Below are 18,129 nucleotides of genomic sequence, written 5' to 3' on the forward strand. Positions count from 1 at the left end.
TTTGCTTTCAAATAAAATGTTTGAAATACTGAAATTAAACTAAATTAATTGTGTCTAACACTTTAGTAGAGGAAAAAGAAAAAGACATAAAAGTCACTAAAGGTTTCAGAGTCGTCTTTAGTCGTCATATTAATAACAATAACATTAATAATAATAATACTAATAGTACTAAATTTGCTTATATGCAAACGCTTAATTAAGGTAACAGTGTTTTGGTTTCTTGCTTATATCTCGAAAACAGTTACTCCTGTCAATTTTTATCTTTTTACTAAAATTAAAGCTGATAAAATTTCCTACAAAATAGTTATTTGCATTTTTTTTGTAAGACCAACCATAAGCGAGTTATAGAGTTGGATATAAATAATCTTCAACAAAAATTTGCTTTAAAATAAAATGTTTGAAAAACCGAAATTAAACTAAAATAATTGAGTCTAACACTTTAGTATAGGAAAAAGGAGAAGACATAAAAGTCACCAAAGTCTTTAGAGTCTTTTTTAGTCGTCATTTTAATAACAATAACATTAATAATAATAATACTAATAGTACTAAATTTGCTTATATGAAAGCGCTTTATTAAGGTAACAGTTTTTTGGTTTTTTGCTTATATCTCGAAAACAGTTACTCCTATCAATTTTTATCTTTTTACTAAAATTAAAGCTGATAAAATTTCCTACAAAATAGTTATTTGCATTTTTTTTGTAGGACCAAGCATAAGCGAGTTATAGAGATGGATATAAATAATATTTAACAAAAATTTGCTTTAAAATAAAATGTTTGAAATACTGAAATTAAACTAAATTAATTGTGTCTAACACTTTAGTAGAGGAAAAAGAAAAAGACATAAAAGTCACTAAAGGTTTTAGAGTCGTCTTTAGTCGTCATATTAATAACAATAACATTAATAATAATAATACTAATAGTACTAAATTTGCTTATATGCAAGCGCTTAATTAAGGTAACAGTTTCTTGCTTATATCTCGAAAACAGTTACTCCTATCAATTTTTATCTTTTTACTAAAATTAAAGCTTATAAAATTTCCTACAAAATAGTTATTTGCATTTTTTATGTAGAACTAACCATAAGCAAGATATAAGTTTGAAAATAATTAATATTTAAAGAAAAAGTGCTTTAACAGAAAATGTCTTGTGATTTAAAATACACTTAATTTAATGGGTCCAATACTTTATTAGAAGAAAAAGGAGGTGACATAAAAGTCACTGAAGTCTTCAGAGTCGATTTTAAATGCTGCATTTTCGTCTTCGTCTCAAACATTGAAAACTGAATTACATTTTTGTTCAGTAACAGTTACAGTTTTCTTATTGGTTTTTTGCTTATATCTCGAAAACTGTTACTCCTAAATGGATAATTTACGTTATAGTTTTGACCAGCACTGTTTATTTCAAACGATTTTATGATTCGAAACTAATGAACTTTTATGGGGCAGATGCAAAACCACATATTACAATATAAAGCGTTGTTTTAAAGCAAATTATTACCTTTTGCAACAAGAAATTTCACGTCAAAGAAACTGAAAACATCGTATCCATGCACAAATATCGAATTACGTATCAGTTTAGGCAAATACAGCTTATTTTAAACGATTCCTTGCTATATAGAAAAATTTTATCAAACATATTGAAAATGTCTTATTATTATTATTAATTATTATTAACATAGATTCTTTGCTGAGGTTAACACCTTTATAGCAAAATATCAAGAAATACGGTTTCGTGTTAAATAAAACACCATTGAATAATGAAAAATGAAATACAATTTTAATCTACAGTTAAATTAGTTAATTAATAAAGGTTAATGTTAATTATTGTAATGTGTCATATTGATTCTTGAAGGAAGAAACAGTAACAGCTGCAACAACGTTATCAGGCAAGCCATTCCATATATCAAATGCACGATTTGTCAAATAATTCTTTCTAACGGTAGTCTTAAATGGTTCTTTTTTCAGCTTATAAGAATGACCTCTAAGTCTGTCATGATATTGAATTTGCAAGAAATTGCGTGTTACTCCAGGAAATAAACCATGAGTAAGCCGAAAAATTTGAATTGCATCTGCCCTGTTTTGACGAGCACGTAGATCTGGTATTTTGAGTATTTCAAGACGTTGTTCATATGAAACTTGTCTTAAACAGTGTGTCCATCTAGTTACCAGGTGCTGAGTTCTTTCCAGCAAATCAATATCCTTTAACAAATAAGGTCTCCAGACTGGAATGGCAAATTCCAAATGCGGCCTTATGTAAGTGATGTACACCTTTGAAATAAAACTGACTGAAGGATTTGGAAAAACATGCTTTAGCAAATAAAACATTTTACGCGCTCGACCCACTGATGCTAGACATTGCTCTGACCATCCTAACTTATCATTTACAATGACCCCTAGATCTTTGGTTGAGGTTTTTACACTCAGGAGTGTGCCATTTATATGGTAAAGGTACTTTGGGTTGTTGTGGCCACACTGAAGTACACAGCATTTTGCAATATTTAGTGGTATTTGCCACTTCTCGCTCCATTGGAAGATTAAATTAAGTTGGTCTTGCAAGTCCGTGACAAGTGGGTTAGCAAATAACTTAATATCATCCGCATATGCTGAATAGCTGTCCAGTGAAAACAATAAATCTGCTGTATATAACAAGAATAAAATTGGTCCAAGAACTGATCCCTGTGGGACCCCACTTAATACTGGTTTAGAGTACGAAAATTTACCACAGACTTTTACACAATAGTTTCGATTTGATAGAAACGCTCGGATCCAATCAAGCAAATTTCCTGTTACACCATAGGACTCCAGTTTTGCTAACAAGAGATTGTGAGGGACTTTATCAAAGGCTTTACTAAAATCAAGGTAAATTATGTCTACAGGTTGGTTAGTGTCTAACATTTTTGTCCATAGATTTGTGCAGGATAGCAAATTTGTGACAACTGACCTACCTGGTAAAAAGCCGTGCTGATGCTCAGGTATTAAATTATTTTTTCTCATGTAAGTTAATAGTTCCTTGACTATAACTTTTTCCATAATTTTACAGCATGTCGACGTGAGACTTACAGGTCTATAGTTAGCAGGATCAAGTTTATCTCCTGACTTGTACAAAGGCGTGATTGTTGCTTGCAACCACTCGTAGGGCAAAGTGCCTTGTAAGAATGATTTTGTCATCATTTTGGCAAGTGGGCCCGACAACGAAGCAGCACAAGTTCTCAGGAGTTTGGGAGGTATCTGATCCGGACCTGGAGCTGTATTTAATTTAATGGCACAGAGTTGGCTTTTTACCAGATCCGGAGTAAAATTAATATAAGACAACCCACTAAATGTACTTGTAGGCATAAATGACGGTATATTATTATTAATGTTTAAATTATAGGTAGCAGCAAAACTGTCCGCTAAAGTGTTTGCAGTTTCTGTATGATCGGAGCAGAGTAGACCTGAAGCATTTCGTACTAAAGGGACCGACACACGACTAGAGATAAATTTACGTACATGGGAATAAAATAGTTTTGGTTTATTTAATATAGAATTTTCATAATTACACCTGGCTATTTGTAAATCAGATTTTAGTTGGTTAGAAAATCTTTTATAAGCAGAAAAATTATCTTCAGTAGGCTTCCTTTTAAATTTTTTCCATAATTTAGCTTTGTATTTTATTTTGTCAAGCATGTGTTGATTTATCCACGGTTTATCTTTTCTCAGTCGGTTTGTAAACAGTCTGGAATTTGTTGTAATGCAAGTTTGTAAAATCGATTTAAAATGTTTCCATTGTTCTTCCGCATTTAGTGAATCTAAACCATTCCAGTCGTAAGTCAAGAGACTTTCGTCTATGCGAGTGTAGTCAACAATTGATGTTGTTTTAATTCTTGCATTTGGCTCTGAATATATCATAATTTGTAACTCAATTTCGATTTTTGAATGATCAGATGTACCTACAGGATTCGAAACGTTTAAAGACGATACAAGGTTAACGTCAGACAAAATTACCAAATCAAGTAATGAAGGACGTTGTTGGGATCTAAATCGTGTAGGTTCAGTGACTATTTGTGACAAATTATTCTCCAAGAGCAATTCAGAAAATTGTTTTTCGATGATTGTTTGACCTGTTGTGTTTTTAGCAGACCAGTCTATACATGGAAAATTGAAATCTCCCATGATAATTAAGTTAGGATACTGATTAATAGTTGATTGTATGGTATTAAATAGATTTTTATCATTTTCGTGATTGTTAAAAGACGCTCCTGTTGGTGGTCTGTAAATACATGCTATAACAAAGGTTTGTTCATTTCCTTCAAATTTTAACCATAGAGAATCATAAGGTTTAACAGATATGCAAATTTGAGTAATTTTAAAAAATTTTGAAATTTTAATTTTATCTACATAAAAACACACACCGCCACCTTTTTGAGATAGGCGATCATCTCTGTAAATAGAGTAATTTTCAATGTGTACAGCATCATCAGAGATAGACGGATTAAGCCAAGTCTCCGTGAGTGCGATAATAGAAGGTCTAAATTCAGTTACTTCTAATAACAAATCATTAAATTTTGAAGATAAAGATGCGATATTCGTATACAGAAGAGCCATTGAACAAGGGTAAATATTTAGTTTTTTTGATGTGAAATAATTTTTGGTACGTGGTTAACGTATTTAATTGTCAAGTCCTTTTCGCCAACATCAAGTCTTCGCTTTAATTCATCACGCAAATTGTTTAAATGCTTTAGTTGACCCGGGGTTTTATCATCACTAATAGTAATGTGAGCAAATTGTGGGTGCTGCAGCAAAGACGATTTTTTCTTCAAGCATAGACGTGCCATTTGTTGAGTTTTAAATTGCAATTTTAATAAGCGAGGTTTATCACCGACGGTTTTTCCTACGCGAAAAACATTTTCCGGACCAATCACAAGTGATGGATCAATGACCTCGAGGACATCATTTACCACATCCACGTCTTGTTTATTAGCGACAGGTTTAACATTGTACATAATAACATTGCACGCACGAGCCGACCTGTCCACAGATTCGGCGATAATTTCTTCGCGGTTTATAGCTTGAGACGTATTGTTATTAATAATAAGAGATTCGAGTTTGCTAAGACGCTCATCAAATGATGATTTTATGTCATTTACGAGTTTTTTAATTTCTGAAATTGCTGTGATAGTTACGTTGCATCTATTACAAAACAGTTTGATATTTGGAGAGCGAGACTGAGAAATAAAGGCGATTTCATTTTCGCTTATTTTGAGGCAACGACAGTGAATATTTAGCGAACAGCCGTCACACACCACGATAGGTGTATCACGACTTACGCTTTTAAAACAGTGGCAGCAATTAAATTCAGCCATTAAATTTAGTGATTTAAACTGAAATTAATGAAATTAATGTAGACAAAAATTTGGACACCAGACGCTCACTCTGCGACAGAGCGATAAATACTCTCGAAAATAAGAGCAAATTATGTATCAGTTTTAACAAAAGCGGATTACTCTGTTTGATTCTATGCTTAGAGTAGAGTAAACTACTATAAAACGTAATGAAAACTCTAAATTCAAGCTCAAAAGAACAAATTACGTTATAGTTTTGACAAAAAAAAATTATTTCGGACGACTACATATTTCGAAGTAAGCAAACTTTAATTGAACAAGTGCAAAAGCTAATACTTTGCTTTGAAATAACGATTTATGTGGTAATATGGTATTTTGCATCTGTCCTATAAAAGTTTACTCGTTTCGCTCCATTGAATCATTCGAAATAAATTATTTTGACACAACAACGAAAATAATTTTTTTGTTTAAACTGTAACATGTCGTTTTTATAAAACGAACTAAGACGTTTGGCATCTGTTTAGTGAAAGTTTTTTCGTTTGGGGGCATAAAATTGTTTGAAATTAACAGTTCTGGTCAAAACTATAACGTAAATTATTTCTTTGAGACGAAATTTAAAGTTTTCATTAAGTTTTATACAAGTTTGCTCTATTCTAAGCAAAGGAGTAGTCAGGATAAACTGCTTTTATCCAAAGTAATACATAATTTGCAGTTTTGAGCCAGAATAAGACGTTTTTAATCTTTTCAATGTAAGTTTTCGTGTTCAAAAGAAAGAATCGTCTAAAATAAGCAATTTGTGTCCAGACTGAAACGTAATTTGATTTTCTGGGCCTGAATAAGAGGTTTTCAGTTTCTTTGATGTAAGGTTTCTTGTTTGTAACAATGAATAAACGAAAATCATTGGTTTTAATCCAAACTGTGACATAAATCGTTTTTTAAAGGCGAAATCAGACGTTTTGCCTCTGTTCAGTGAAAGTATACTGGTTTCAAAGCATAGAATCGTTTGAAATTAACAGTTCTCGTCAAGACTATAAGGCAAATCTTTAAAGTGATACAAAGAAATAATTTACGTAATAGTTTTGACCAGAACTGTTAATTTCAAACGATTTTATGCCCCCAAACGAGAAAACTTTCACTAAACAGATGCCAAACGTCTTAGTTCGTTTTATAAAAGCGACTTATGTTACAGTTTAAACAAAAACAAATTATTTGTGTTGTTGTTGTGTCAAAATAATTTATTTCTAATGATTTAATGGAGCGAAACGGGTAAACTTTTATAGGACAGATGCAAAATACCATATTACCACATAAATCATTATTTTAAAGCAAAGTATTAGCTTTTGCACATGTTCAATTAAAGTTTGCTTACTTCGAAGTATGTAATCGTCCGAAATATTTTTTTTTGTTAAAACTATAACGTAATTTGTTCTTTTGAGCTTGAATATAGAGTTTTCATTACGTTTTATAGTAGTTTACTCTACTCTAAGCATAGAATCAAACGGAGTAATCCGCTTTTGTTAAAACTGATACATAATTTGCTCTTATTTTCTAGAATAAGACGTTTTCAATATGCTTGATAAAATCTTTCTTGTTTATAGCAAGGAATCGTTTAAAATAAGCTGTATTTGCCTAAACTGATACGTAATTAGATATTTATGTATGGATACGAAGTTTTCAGTTTCTTTGACGTGAAATTTCTTGTTGCAAAAGGTAATACTTTGCTTTAAAACAACGCTTTATATGGTAATATGTGGTTTTGCATCTGCCCCATAAAAGTTCATTAGTTTCGAATCATAATTTCGTTTGAAATAAACAGTGCTGGTCAAAACTATAACGTAAATTATTTCTTTGAGACGAAATTTAAAGTTTTCATTAAGTTTTATACAAGTTTACTCTATTCTAAGTAAAGGAGTAATCAGGATAAATTGCTTTTATCTAGAGTAATATATAATTTGCAGTTTTCAGCCAGAATAAGACGTTTTTAATCTTTTTAATGTAAGTTTTCGTGTTCAAAACAAAGGATCGTCTAAAATAAGCAGTTTTTGTCCAGACTGAAACGTAATTCGAATTTCTGTGCCTAAATAAGGGGTTTTCAGTTTCTTTGATGTAAGGTTTCTTGTTTGTAACAATGAATTAACAAAAATAATTGGTTTTTATCCAAACTGTGGCATGAATCAGCTTTAAGACTATAACGCAAATCTTTTGTTTTGTGCTAAAATAAGACGTTTTTAGTCAGTTTGATATAAGCTTTCTTGTTCAAAGCAAAATATTGTCGAAAATCAACGGTTTTTGTCTAAACTGAAACAAAATTCGGTGGTTTGTGTCCGAATACAAAGTTTTCAGATTCTTTAATGTTAGGTTTGCTGCTTCTAACAAAGAATCAACGAAAATATTTTGTTTTAATACAAACTGCAATATAAAATGTCTTTATAGGACAAAACATGATGTTTGGCATCTGTTTATTAAAAATTTACTCGTTTGGAAGCATAGAATCATTCCAAATAAGCTATTCTCGTCGAAACTATAATGTAATTAGTATTTTGTGCTAGAATACAGCGTTTTTGTTAGATTTATTAACAATTTTGTCTATTTTAAGCAATGAAACGAATAGGATTAGCTGCCTTTATCCAAAGTGATACATAAATTGCTCTTTTATGCCAGATTAATACGTTTTTAGTCTGTTCGATGAAAGTTTTCTTGTTCAAAGCAAAAGATCGTCTAAAGTAAGCCGTTTTTGTTTGAACTAATGAACAATTCAGACTGAGAGTCAACAAAAATAATTTGTTTTAATCCAAACTGATAATTTTTGACCCTATAAGAGTCCTATAAGAGTCCGAGATACGCCGTTCTCGTCAAGTCTATAACGTAATTCGTTTTTTTGTGTCAGAATACGACGTTTTCTGTCTGTTTAATATAAGTTTTTAATAATAATAATAATAATAACAATAATAATAATAATAATAATAATAATAATAATAACAATAATAATAATAATAATAATAATAATAATAATAATAATAATAAAAATAATAATAGAAATAAAATAAAGCTTAGTTTTCTAAGCAAAAATGAAGCTTATTTTGTGTGTTATATGAGCGCTTTCTCATTTCTATGCAAGAAATCATCTGTGATCTGTATTTTTAGGCAAGAAATTGTCTAAAATTAATAACTCATTTTAAAACTGGTATAAAAACATTTACTATACAAAAGTTAATAATAATAATAATAATAATAATAATAATAATAATAATAATAATAATAATAATAATAATAATAATAATAATAATAGTAATAATAATAATAATAATAATAATAGTAATAAATGAAATAATAATAATAGAAATAATAATAATAATAATAATAATACTTATAATAATGAATTTCTTTCTAAATTAAAGCTTAGTTTTTCTAAGCAAAAATGATGCTTATTTTGTGTGTTATATGAGCGTTTTCTCATTTCTATGCAAGAGATCATCTGTGAACTGTGTTTTTAGGCAAGAAATTGAATAAAATTAATAACTCATTTTAAAACTGGTATAAAAACATTTACTATACAAAAGTTAATAATAATAATAATAATAATAATAATAATAATAATAATAATAATAATAATAATAGTAATAAAAAAAACAATAATAATAATAATAATAATAATAATAATAATAATAATAATAATGATAATAATACTTATAATAATAAATTTTTTTCTAAATTAAAGCTTAGTTTTTCTAAGCAAAAATGATGCTTATTTTGTGTTATCTGAGCGTTTTCTCATTTCTATGCAAGAGATCATCTGTGATCTGTGTTTTTAGGCAAGAAATTGTCTAAAATTAATAACTCATTTTAAAACTGGTATAAAAACATTTACTATACAAAAGTTATAATCGGTCTTTAATAATAATAATATTAATAATAATAATAATAATAATAATAATAATAATAATAATAGTAATAATAATAATAAAAATAATAGTAATAATAATAATAATAATAAAAATAAAAATAATAGTAGTAGTAAAAGTAAGCTTAGTTTTCTAAGCCAAAATGAAGCTTATTTTGTGTTATATGAGCGTTTTCTCATTTCTATGCAAAAGATCATGTGTGATCTGTGTTTTAAGTTGTGTCAGAATACGACGTTTTCTGTCTGTTTAATATAAGTTTTTAATAATAATAATAATAATAATAATAATAATAATAATAATAATAATAATAATAATAATAATAATAATAATAATAATAATAATAATAATAACAATAATAATAATAATAATAATAATAATAATAATAATAGTAATAATAATAATAATACTTTTAAAAAGGAAAAATGGAGCTTATTTTGTGTGTTACATGAGCGTTTTCTCATTTTTATGCAAAAGATCATGTGTGATCTGTGTTTTTAGGCAATCTAAGCCAATTTATAGTTTTTAATATTTAACAAAAATTTGCTTTAAAATAAAATGTTTGAAAAAAGAGAAGACATAAAAGTCACTAAATGTTTCAGAGTCGTCTTTAGTCGTCATATTAATAACAATAACATTAATAATAATAATACTAATAGTACTAAATTTGCATATATGCAAACGCTTAATTAACGTAACATTTTTTTGGTTTCTTGCTTATATCTCGAAAACAGTACTCCTATCAATTTATATCTTTTTTTCAAAATTAAAGCTGATAAAATTTCCTACAAAATAGTTATTTGCATTTTTTTGTAGGACCAACCATAAGCGAGTTATAGAGTTGGATATAAATAATATTTAACAAAAATTTGCTTTAAAATAAAATGTTTGAAAAACCGAAATTAAACTAAATTAATTGAGTCTAACACTTTAGTAGAGGAAAAAGAAAAAGACATAAAAGTCACTAAAGGTTTCAGAGTTGTCTTTAGTTGTCATATTAATAACAATAACATTAATAATAATAATACTAATAGTACTAAATTTGCTTATATGCAAACGCTTAATTAAGGTAACAGTGTTTTGGTTTCTTGCTTATATCTCAAAAACAGTTACTCCTATCAATTTTTATCTTTTTACTAAAATTCAAGCTGATAAAATTTCCTACAAAATAGTTATTTGCATTTTTCATGTAGGACTAACCATAAGCGAGATATATGATTGAAAATAATTAATATTTAAAAAAAAAGTGCTTTAACAGAAAATGTCTTGTGATTTAAAATACACTTAATTTATTGAGTCCAATACTTTATTAGAAGAAAAAGGAAGTGACATAAAAGTCACTGAAGTCTTCAAAGTCGTTTTTAAATGCTGCAGTTTCGTCTTCGTCTCAAACATTGAAAACTGAATTACATTTTTGTTCAGTAACAGTCACAGTTTTCTTATTGGTTTTTTGCTTATATCTCGAAAACAGTTACTCCTATCAATTTTTATCTTTCTGTCAAAATTAAAGCTGATAAAATTTCCTACAAAATAGTTATTTGCATTTTTCTTGTAGGACCAACCATAAGCGAGTTATAGAGTTGGATATAAATAATATTTAACAAAAACTTGCTTAAAAATAAAATGTTTGAAATACTGAAATTAAACTAAATTAATTGTGTCTAACACTTTAGTAGAGAAAAAAAAAAGACATAAAAGTCACCAAAGTCTTCAGAATCGTTTTTAGTCGTCATATTAATAACAATAACATTAATAATAATAATACTAATAGTACTAAATCTGCTTATATGCAAGCGCTTTATTAAGGTAACAGTTTTTTGGTTTCTTGCTTATATCTCGAAAACAGTTACTCCTATGAATTTTTATCTTTCTGTCAAAATTAAAGCTGATAAAATTTCCTACAAAATAGTTATTTGCATTTTTCTTGTAGGACCAACCATAAGCGAGTTATAGAGTTGGATATAAATAATATTTAACAAAAATTTGCTTTAAAATAAAATGTTTGAAAAACTGAAATTAAACTAATTTAATTGTGTCTAACACTTTAGTAGAGGAAAAAGAAGAAGACATAAAAGTCACTAAAGGTTTCAAAGTTGTCTTTAATCGTCATATTAATAACAATAACATTAATAATAATAATACAAATTGTACTAAATTTGCTTATATGCAAACGCTTAATTAAGGTAACAGTGTTTTGGTTTCTTGCTCATATCTCGAAAACAGTTACTCCTATCAATTTTTATTTTTTTACTAAAATTCAAGCTGATAAAATTTCCTACAAAATAGTTATTTGCATTTTTTATGTAGGACTAACCATAAGCGAGATATAAGATTGAAAATAATTAATATTTAAAAAAGAAGTGCTTTAACAGAAAATGTCTTGTGATTTAAAATACACTTAATTTATTAGGTTCAATACTTTATTAAAAAAAAAAGGGGGTGACATATAAGTCACTGAAGTCTTCAGAGTCGATTTTAAATGCTGCATTTTCGTCTTCGTCTCAAACATTGAAAACTGAATTACATTTTTGTTCTGAAACGGTAACAGTTTTTACTTTGGTTTTTTGCTTATATCTCGAAAACAGTTACTCCTATCAATTTTTATCTTTCTTTCAAAATTAAAGCTGATAACATTTCCTACAAAATAGTTATTTGCATTTTTTTTGTAAGACTAACCATAAGCGAGTTATAAAGTTGGATATAAATAATATTTAACAAAAACTTGCTTAAAAATAAAATGTTTGAAATACTGAAATTAAACTAAATTAATTGTGTCTAACACTTTAGTAGAGAAAAAAGAAAAAGACATAAAAGTCACCAAAGTCTTCAGAATCGTTTTTAGTCGTCATATTAATAACAATAACATTAATAATAATAATACTAATAGTACTAAATCTGCTTATATGCAAGCGCTTTATTAAGGTAACAGTTTTTTGGTTTCTTGCTTATATCTCGAAAACAGTTACTCCTATGAATTTTTGTCTTTCTTTCAAAATTAAAGCTGATAAAATATTCTACAAAATAGTTATTTGCATTTTTCTTGTAGGACCAACCATAAGCGAGTTATAGAGTTGGATATAAATAATATTTAACAAAAATTTGCTTTAAAATAAAATGTTTGAAAAACGGAAATTAAACTAATTTAACTGTGTCTAACACTTTAGTAGAGAAAAAAGGAAAAGACATAAAAGTCACTAAAGGTTTCAGAGTTGTCTTTAGTTGTTATATTAATAACAATAACATTAATAATAATAATACTAATAGTACTAAATTTGCTTATATGCAAACGCTTAATTAAGGTAACAGTGTTTTGGTTTCTTGCTTATATCTCGAAAACAGTTACTCCTATCAATTTTTATCTTTTTACTAAAATTCAAGCTGATAAAATTTCCTACAAAATAGTTATTTGCATTTTTCATGCAGGACTAACCATAAGCGAGATATATGATTGAAAATAATTAATATTTAAAAAAGAAGTGCTTTAACAGAAAATGTCTTGTGATTTAAAATACACTTAATTTATTGGGTCCAATACTTTATTAGAAGAAAAAGGAAGTGACATAAAAGTCACTGAAGTCTTCAGAGTCGTTTTTAAATGCTGCAGTTTCGTCTTCGTCTCAAACATTGAAAACTGAATTACATTTTTGTTCAGTAACAGTCACAGTTTTCTTATTGGTTTTTTGCTTATATCTCGAAAACAGTTACTCCTATCAATTTTTATCTTTCTGTCAAAATTAAAGCTGATAAAATTTCCTACAAAATAGTTATTTGCATTTTTCTTGTAGGACCAACCATAAGCGAGTTATAAAGTTGGATATAAATAATATTTAACAAAAACTTGCTTAAAAATAAAATGTTTGAAATACTGAAATTAAACTAAATTAATTGTGTCTAACACTTTAGTAGAGAAAAAAGAAAAAGACATAAAAGTCACCAAAGTCTTCAGAATCGTTTTTAGTCGTCATATTAATAACAATAACATTAATAATAATAATACTAATAATACTAAATCTGCTTATATGCAAGCGCTTTATTAAGGTAACAGTTTTTTGGTTTCTTGCTTATATCTCGAAAACAATTACTCCTATGAATTTTTATTTTTCTGTCAAAATTAAAGCTGATAAAATTTCCTACAAAATAGTTATTTGCATTTTTCTTGTAGGACCAACCATAAGCGAGTTATAGAGTTGGATATAAATAATATTTAACAAAAATTTGCTTTAAAATAAAATGTTTGAAAAACTGAAATTAAACTAATTTAATTGTGTCTAACACTTTAGTAGAGGAAAAAGAAGAAGACATAAAAGTCACTAAAGGTTTCAAAGTTGTCTTTAATCGTCATATTAATAACAATAACATTAATAATAATAATACATATAGTACTAAATTTGCTTATATGCAAACGCTTAATTAAGGTAACAGTGTTTTGGTTTCTTGCTCATATCTCGAAAACAGTTACTCCTATCAATTTTTATCTTTTTACTAAAATTCAAGCTGATAAAATTTCCTACAAAAGAGTTATTTGCATTTTTTATGTAGGACTAACCATAAGCGAGATATAAGATTGAAAATAATTAATATTTAAAAAAGAAGTGCTTTAACAGAAAATGTCTTGTGATTTAAAGTACACTTAATTTATTAGGTTCAATACTTTATTAAAAAAAAAAGGGGGTGACATATAAGTCACTGAAGTCTTCAGAGTCGATTTTAAATGCTGCATTTTCGTCTTCGTCTCAAACATTGAAAACTGAATTACATTTTTGTTCTGAAACGGTAACAGTTTTTACTTTGGTTTTTTGCTTATATCTCGAAAACAGTTACTCCTATCAATTTTTATCTTTCTTTCAAAATTAAAGCTGATAACATTTCCTACAAAATAGTTATTTGCATTTTTCTTGTAAGACCAACCATAAGCGAGTTATAAAGTTGGATATAAATAATATTTAACAAAAACTTGCTTAAAAATAAAATGTTTGAAATACTGAAATTAAACTAAATTAATTGTGTCTAACACTTTAGTAGAGAAAAAAGAAAAAGACATAAAAGTCACCAAAGTCTTCAGAATCGTTTTTAGTCGTCATATTAATAACAATAACATTAATAATAATAATACTAATAGTACTAAATCTGCTTATATGCAAGCGCTTTATTAAGGTAACAGTTTTTTGGTTTCTTGCTTATATCTCGAAAACAGTTACTCCTATGAATTTTTGTCTTTCTTTCAAAATTAAAGCTGATAAAATATTCTACAAAATAGTTATTTGCATTATGCTGCAGTTTCGTCTTCGTCTCAAACATTGAAAACTGAATTACATTTTTGTTCAGTAACAGTCACAGTTTTCTTATTGGTTTTTTGCTTATATCTCGAAAACAGTTACTCCTATCAATTTTTATCTTTTTACTAAAATTCAAGCTGATAAAATTTCCTACAAAATAGTTATTTGCATTTTTCATGTAGGACTAACCATAAGCGAGATATATGATTGAAAATAATTAATATTTAAAAAAAAAGTGCTTTAACAGAAAATGTCTTGTGATTTAAAATACACTTAATTTATTGGGTCCAATACTTTATTAGAAGAAAAAGGAGGAGGCATAACAGTCACTAAAGTCTTCAGAGTCGATTTTAAATGCTGCATTTTTGTCTTTGTCTCAAACATTGAAAACTGAATTACATTTTTGTTCAATAACAGTTACAGTTTTCTTATTGGTTTTTTGCTTATATCTCGAAAACAGTTACTCCTATAAAAATAAAAATAAATAAAATGTTTGAAAAACCGAAATTAAACTAAATTAATTAAGACTAACACTTTAGTAGAGGAAAAAAGAGAAGACATAAAAGTCACCAAAGTCTTGAGAGTCGTTTTTAGTCGTCATATTAATAACAATAACATTAATAATAATAATACTAATATTACTAAATTTGCTTATATGCAAGCGGTTAATTAAGGTAACAGTTTCTTGCTTATATCTCAAAAAGAGTTACTCCTATCAATTGTTATCTTTTTACTAAAATTAAAGCTGATAAAATTTCCTACAAAATATTTATTTGCATTTTTTATGTAGGACTAACAATAAGCGAGATATAAGTTTGAAAATAATTAATATTTAAAAAAAAAGTGCTTTAACAGAAAATGTCTTGTGATTTAAAATACACTTAATTTATTGAGTCCAATACTTTATTAGAAGAAAAAGGAGGTGACATAAAAGTCACTGAAGTCTTCAGAGTCGTTTTTAAATGCTGCATTTTCGTCTTCGTCTCAAACATTGAAAACTGAATTACATTTTTGTTAAGTAACTGTAACAGTTTTCACTTTGGTTTTTTGCTTATATCTCAAAAACACCAAAATAGTTATTTACATTTTTCTTGTAGGACCAAGCATAAGCAAGTTATAGAGTTGGATATAAATAATATTAAACAAAAATTTGCTTTAAAATAAAATGTTTGAAAAACCGAAATTAAACTAAATTAATTGTGTCTAACACTTTAGTAGAGGAAAAAGGAGGAGACATAAAAGTCACTAAACTCTTCAGAATCGTCTTTAGTCGTCATATTAATAACAATAACATTAATAATAACAATACTATTAGTACTAAATTTGCTTATATGCAAGCGCTTAATTAAGGTAACAGTTTTTTTGTTGTTTGCTTATATCTCGAAAACAGTTTTTACCTTTTCACTAAAATTAAAGCTGATAAAATTTCCTTCAAAATCGTTATTTGCATTTTTCATGTAGAACTAACCATAAGCAAGATATAAGTTTGAAAATAATTAATAATTAAAAAAAAAGTGCTTTAACAGAAAATGTCTTGTGATTTAAAATACACTTAATTATTGGGTCCAATACTTAATTAGAAGAAAAAGGAGGTGACAGTAAATGCTACATTTTCGTCTTCGTCTCAAACATTAAATACTGAATTACATTTTTGTTTAGTAACTGTTACAGTTTTCACTTTGGTTTTTTGCTTATATCTCGAAAACAGTTACTCCTATCAATTTTTATCTTTCCTTCAAAATTAAAGCGGATAAAATTTTTTACAAAATAGTTTTTTGCATTTTTTTGTAGGACCAACTATAAGCGAGTTATAGAGTTGGATATAAATAATCTTTAACAAAAATTTGATATAAAAATAAAAAAAGATAAAAATTGATAGGAGTAACTGTTTTCGAGATATAAGCAAGAAACCAAAAAACTGTTACCTTAATTAAGCGTTTGCATATAAGCTAATTTAGTACTAATAGTATTATTATTATTAATGTTATTGTTAATAATATGACGACTAAAGACGACTCTGAAACCTTTAGTGACTTTTATGTCTTCTTCTTTTTCCTCTACTAAAGTGTTAGACACAATTAATTTAGTTTAATTTCAGTATTTCAAACATTTTATTTTAAAGCAAATTTTTGTTAAATATTATTTATATCCATCTCTATAACTCGCTTATGCTTGGTCCTACAAGAAAAATGCAAATAACTATTTTGTAGGAAATTTTATCAGCTTTAATTTTAGTAAAAAGATAAAAATTGATAGGAGTAACTGTTTTCGAGATATAAGCAAGAAACCAAAAAACTGTTACCTTAATAAAGCGCTTGCATATAAGCAAATTTTGTACTATTAGTATTATTATTATTAATGTTATTGTTATTAAAATGACGACTAAAAACGACGAGATATAAGCAAGAAACCAAAACACTGTTACCTTAATTAAGCGTTTGCATATAAGCAAATTTAGTACTATTAGTATTATTATTATTAATGTTATTGTTATTAATATGACAACTAAAGACAACTCTGAAACCTTTAGTGACTTTTATGTCTTTTCCTTTTTTCTCTACTAAAGTGTTAGACACAGTTAAATTAGTTTAATTTCCGTTTTTCAAACATTTTATTTTAAAGCAAATTTTTGTTAAATATTATTTATATCCAACTCTATAACTCGCTTATGGTTGGTCCTACAAGAAAAATGCAAATAACTATTTTGTAGAATATTTTATCAGCTTTAATTTTGAAAGAAAGACAAAAATTCATAGGAGTAACTGTTTTCGAGATATAAGCAAGAAACCAAAAAACTGTTACCTTAATAAAGCGCTTGCATATAAGCAGATTTAGTACTATTAGTATTATTATTATTAATGTTATTGTTATTAATATGACGACTAAAAACGATTCTGAAGACTGGTGACTTTTATGTCTTTTTCTTTTTTCTCTACTAAAGTGTTAGACACAATTAATTTAGTTTAATTTCAGTATTTCAAACATTTTATTTTTAAGCATTTTTTTGTTAAATATTATTTATATCCAACTTTATAACTCGCTTATGGTTGGTCTTACAAGAAAAATGCAAATAACTATTTTGTAGGAAATGTTATCAGCTTTAATTTTGAAAAAAAGATAAAAATTGATAGGAGTAACTGTTTTCGAGATATAAGCAAAAAACCAAAGTAAAAACTGTTACCGTTTCAGAACAAAAATGTAATTCAGTTTTCAATGTTTGAGACGAAGACGAAAATGCAGCATTTAAAATCGACTCTGAAGACTTCAGTGACTTATATGTCACCCCCTTTTTTTTTTAATAAAGTATTGGACCTAATAAATTAAGTGTATTTTAAATCACAAGACATTTTCTGTTAAAGCACTTCTTTTTTAAATATTAATTATTTTCAATCTTATATCTCGCTTATGGTTAGTCCTACATAAAAAATGCAAATAACTATTTTGTAGGAAATATTATCAGCTTGAATTTTAGTAAAAAGATAAAAATTGATAGGAGTAACTGTTTTCGAGATATGAGCAAGAAACCAAAACACTGTTACCTTAATTAAGCGTTTGCATATAAGCAAATTTAGTACTATTAGTATTATTATTATTAATGTTATTGTTATTAATATGACAATTAAAGACAACTTTG

General features: G+C 27.2%; 1 long non-coding RNA gene across 1 annotated transcript; it reads left to right on the forward strand.

Annotated features, from left to right (window-relative positions):
* The first annotated feature begins 1,683 nt into the window (after positions 1-1,683).
* LOC135267409 (uncharacterized) lies at positions 1,684-4,273 on the forward strand. The gene is made up of 3 exons (XR_010335832.1): positions 1,684-2,971; positions 3,040-3,321; positions 3,373-4,273. It is a non-coding gene; the product is annotated as an uncharacterized LOC135267409 (long non-coding RNA).
* The last annotated feature ends 13,856 nt before the right edge of the window (positions 4,274-18,129 follow it).

Source organism: Tribolium castaneum, unplaced genomic scaffold (assembly GCF_031307605.1).
Source record: "Tribolium castaneum strain GA2 unplaced genomic scaffold, icTriCast1.1 ptg000006l, whole genome shotgun sequence".
NCBI classification, from domain to species: Eukaryota; Metazoa; Arthropoda; class Insecta; order Coleoptera; family Tenebrionidae; genus Tribolium; species Tribolium castaneum.